Source organism: Tyto alba, unplaced genomic scaffold (assembly GCF_018691265.1).
Source record: "Tyto alba isolate M040663 unplaced genomic scaffold, T.alba_DEE_v4.0 Super-Scaffold_11, whole genome shotgun sequence".
NCBI classification, from domain to species: domain Eukaryota; kingdom Metazoa; phylum Chordata; class Aves; order Strigiformes; family Tytonidae; genus Tyto; species Tyto alba.
The window spans coordinates 13,243,073-13,248,369 of record NW_024881273.1 but is presented as its reverse complement, the minus strand read 5'-3'; positions in this window follow the sequence as shown (position 1 = coordinate 13,248,369).

The following is a 5,297-nucleotide window of genomic DNA, read 5'->3' as shown; positions in this document are numbered from 1 at the left end:
ATTGCCCAAAAATAAGTTCAAGAACACCATTCTCCTCTAGACATGCTCAGAATGGATTTGGAGAGGAGACATTTATTTGAAAACAGCAAGCAGTCATTGCTTTGCAGTTTTGGTTGACTTCTGATGAGAATTGCTGATCTTGCCCAGAAAGATCTTCAAGATGTTCTTTCTCATTGTAGCAATCTCTGTTTTCTTTTTTTTTAGGCTTGCTGACAGGAGGGCACAAGAGGAGAATGATGCAGCCATTTTTATTCAGTTAACACAGTGAGGATACAAGGAGCAAAAATCCTACCTGGAGGAGCAAAGAAATTTCGTCTTGTGCAAGACACACTGTGCTGAGTGTCTATATTCCTGATTCTGTCATGGCATAGAGAAAATATTTTTTGAAGAGCTAAAACCTGATTTTGTCCTGAGGTTTTATTTTTCATGTTAAATTGCTTATCTTTTAAACTGTTGAATGTATAAAATGATACCATCCTCCAGCTGGTTTTCTTAAGTCAGTGGATTTGCTTTCACAGGGACTGGTGGGATTCTAGCCTCTTCTTGCTTGTCCATAGCAATTTGGGAGCCTTCTAACAGTCTAAATTATGTGACTAATTAGGGACTGCTGTCTAAGTTGTGTGGTTGGTAAATACTAATAACAACATAGCAATGTATAACTGAGATATTGCACTAATGACCTTTAACCCCACCAGACAAGTGGACATTACAAAATGGCCCAACAAACCCAACTACCTCAGGCTCAGTTGAAACTGGCTTTCAACATCAGGACAGTCAGCTGTCCATTCAAAAAAAAAAAAAAAAAAAAAGTAGAAAACATAGCTCCACAGTAACCTGCTTTGCTGAGTTCTCTGACTTTTGCTGCACAATGTCAGGAACTTCTGCAGGTGGTATGTCCGTGATCTCTGGCAAAGGAGAGGATACGCTGCCTAGTGAGCTTTTTGGCTAGTCCTACTATGTTAGTTACTAGTTTTGCTGAGGACAAATTTATTTTCCCATTCAAACATAGGAACAGATGTAAATCCAGTGAATTTTCACAGTTGTTCAGTAGGCAGCTGCCTGCACTTCTGGCAAGAGACTCCATAATCTCCTGTGGACATCTAAAAAAATTGCTTATGCCACACTGCTGTTTTTCCCCCACACACACACATATACACAGCCTTTTAGGAAGCACCGTACTTGGAGTAAGAGGTCCAAACTATCCAAAATTCCATATACCAAAGGAGAATATGGAAAAAAAGTGCTGAAAAAATTCTGTGTCACTTCCATTTGGATTCTACATCATATAGTTTCCTAAACATAAGCACCCACTCCTGGTATGTTTTAACTGATTGTATGGTACCCCTTTGGCATTTGCCCAAATCTGAATCAGGCTGAACTCTGTTCTTGCTGAGACCATATGTCCTGAAGGCCAGGGGTGGGTTGGATGTACACTGCTGCAGCTGGAAGCAGCACAGGGCCTGCTAACTGTGCATGTTTGGGAAAAGTTACAGTGTGGAAGGATTGTCATTTGATGACTAATATCTTCTTTGATTTGCTTTTCAGGATAAGAAAGTCAAGATACAATATATGCTACATGCTTTGGGGCAGGCTTATGTAGTATCTTTGTGCCTAATGGATTTGCAAAACTTTTACAGACCTGTTTCAGTGAAAATTAAAAATGCACATAGTTCTGAAATTCGTACTGAATATCTGCACATCTTTTAAAAACTCTGTGCCTTTGTAACCTCCATAAATATCTTGTTATGTCTACTTTCTGGAGACATTTTCCTGTATGTGCCTATGTCTAAATAGTGTAATTCCCTCCAGATATGTAATGCTGGAGTAATAAATGAGTTTTGATGTGATACAACTGCTCTCAGCAGGAGGCAAATGCTAAATATTGATGCTAATACTAGAAAATAAGTTCTAAACACCAAAAAATAAATAATAAAAATACTAAATATTAAAATAAATACTACATACTCACTAGTCTAAAAATCAGAGCAGCAATCCGTCTTGTGTGTCACTACTGCACTGATAAGACATACTGGTCTCTATGTGAATACTGCAAAAGGAAGGACAAAGCTAAAAATATCTGGCTTTTGAGACCACACGATGACAGTGGGAGCTCAGGAAAGCAAGGTCTGATTCTGAAGCCAGCTTTGGAAAATCACAGTAGAATCAAACACCACACAAAATCTGGTGGGATAACAAAAATCACAACAGCTACATTAGATTATTGCACAAATATAGTTTTGGTTGAGCTGGGAAAAAAAGAAAGATACCTGGCAAACTGGAGGGTTTCTTTTACCATCTTTGTTTTCATTCCATAAAGTTGAAGCTTACGCCCTAGAGGTGACTCATAATTTGGTCTGGGTGGAGGTTTCTCTATTGGAAGTCTGGCTTTGGCCTTAAGTGTGCCACTTAAGGAGCAGAGGTGGCACAGAGTTAGGCATGGACTTTGGCTTGTCCTTCTTTGAGACACCACAGGTTTCCCAGAGAAGCTGTGACTGCACCCCTGCCTGGAAGTGTTTGAGGTCAGGTTGAATGGTGCTTTGAGCAACCTGGTCTAGTACAAGATAACCCTACGCATGACAGGGGGGTTGGAACTAGATGATCTTTAAAGGTCCCTTCTAACACAAAACAATCTATGATTTTATGATTCCCATGTCTCTGGGGTTCACTGGAGAGGTAGGTTCTGTCTTCCATTGCTGCATGTTGTAATTCAAGAACAACTTGCTTGGTGATGTCTTTCAGAGCTGAGAGTAATGTATTTTCGTCTGTGAAATCAGGAGGGACAGAGCCAACGTGACCAGGACAAGGAGCAGGAAGTGATCAGTGGTGTTCGTTTTTTTTGGAAGACCTATGATTTGTTTTTCAAGTCCTTTCCTAATCACTGGTGGAGATGTAATCTTGAGAGATGAGAAACCAGTTCACTTTTCAGTAACCTCCTGCAAGAGGAAGGAAAGGAGGTGAAGATCTTACCAGAGTAACTAACAGAATGTATCAAATCAAAATGAAATTTTAAGCCAGAAAAGCAGAGAAAATGTGAGGAAAGGCTACAATGAGGAAATTCGATCTCAGTTCTGAAGAGGGGTGAAAGGCCAAACAGAAATCCAAGCCATGATGATCTTTAATGGGAGAAAGACTGGAATCAATGTCTTTTAATAGGGACCATGAAGTGGACATTCCTGTGCGGTGGTGTGTACACCACTGAATGCTGTTCAGTACACACTCCTTGAACAGTCGTAGAGAGCTCAACCATGCTGTGACCACAGTCAAGCTCATGACATAGGTGGCACTTTTGCTTCTCCAGGCAGAAGGGCAAGGTTGTGGGTATCAGACCAAGCCCGCAGTTTTTATTCACATCCTGTGTTGCTAGTCCTTGTAATTTAATTATGACGTTTTCATGTGATTTGCACGAAACCTGGAGCTTCTGTTTAGGGTTGGTTATATCCTTGTAGCTGTATGGGAAAACCTTCACCTTCTGTGTTGCTCCTCTATGGAATATCAGGGTGGTTAAAGGGCCTATGAGCATGAGGTTTCTTCCAGCTGTTTGAGGAAGACCTCATCTACTTCTTCCTGATCAGGCAGTCTGTACAGATACCCCTCTCACATCGGTCATGTTAGTCTGCCTGCTAATCTTAGCCATAGTCTCTCAACTGGCTCATTGTTCACCCCAAGTCAGAGCTTCATGTATTTCAGCTGCTCTCACATATAGGGTAGCTCATGATCTTCACATTCTCAGCCCATCCTTCCTAAAGAGTTTGTATCCATCCAGCACAGCATTTCTGTCATGTGTGCTTTCCCACCACATCTCTGTGACCTCAATTAGATTGTTGCCCTTTAATGGCATGCAAATGTCTAATTTCTTCTCTTTGCTCCTCACACCGAGTGCCTTAGTGTACAGGCACTTCAGAAAGGTGCAACACAGTCATACTGGCTTCCCAAGAAAAGATGAGAGCTTCCCCCATGATGTCCTCTCAGCACTTCCTTGTTTGTGGGTGGGCCCCATTCTGCTCTGTTCTGTTGATTTTGAGGACTCTTAACCACATCACTCTGCACCTTTGCTTGTCAGACCAGTTGCCGTGGTTTGATCCCCGTCAGTAGCCAACCACCCTGCAGCTGCTCACCCACCCTCCTCCCCCACCTGGGAATAGGGGAGGGAATTGGCGGGATAAAGGGAGACTCGCAGGTTGATACAGAAACAGTTTAATAGTGGTATTAAAACAATGACAGCAATAGAAAATATAAATGGGGAAAGCACAATGCAATTGCTCACCACCCACTGACTAGTTCCCAGCCTGTTCCCAGCTAGCGATCCCAAAATATCAAGATCCTTCAATCACAATCCCAGAAGCAAGAGAGCCCCTTCCCGACCACCCCTCCTCTATATAGTGAGCATGACGTTATATGATATGGAATATTTCATTGGCCAATTTGGGTCTGGTGCTCTGGCTGTGCTCCCTCCCTGCTTCTTGTGCACTTGCACATGAGCAGGACATGAGGAGTTGGAGAGTCCTTGAAATCTCAGCAGCAGCTGAAAACATCAATGTGCTATCATCACTCTTCTCATACCAAACCCAATGCTGAATCCAAAACACAGCACTGTTCTAGTTAACAAAAAGGAACATGAATTTTATTCCAGCCCAAACCAGGACACCAGTCCACGACTTCCTCACTTGAATGTGAGTCCTCATCTCCCTCGTATTTTATTCCTAGTCTCCTCAGGTTGGCCAGCCTGTTAGCAAACGTTTTGTTTTACCCCACTTTCTACCCCTCCCTATCAGTCTTTGACTCCCAAAGAGGGTCCTATGGTTTTAAAACCAAACCATTTTCAGTGACACAGCTGCATAACAAGCTGGTGAACCTCCAGATCCATCCACTCCTCCTTAAGCCTTTCCACTTTGGCAGTAGGATCGAGAAAACCATCTGGGCCCCGCTGACCTCAACACTCACCCCCAGAGCCATGCAGTCACTCTTGATATGCTCAGACACTCTGCTGGCAGGATTGTCAGTGCCCATGTGGGCTAACGTCAAGGGTTAATAGTTTAAGGTAATAGTCTCAGGCTGAACAGTTCTCAGCAGTCTCTCACCAGGATCCCAGATGTTGCATTTAAGGTGAAGAATTAATTTGGTAAGAGATGAATCCCCTTGTGTTCTAGCCACTCCTCAGAGATTAGAGGGGCTACGGGCAGCTGGTCTTATCTCTTAAGAGGTATGCCAATTATTGCCGTGACCACAGGCCTGACACCAGATGCACAAACAGCCCATGTGCTGCAGGTCCAGTGCCATTCAAGAGAAGCAGTCAGGTG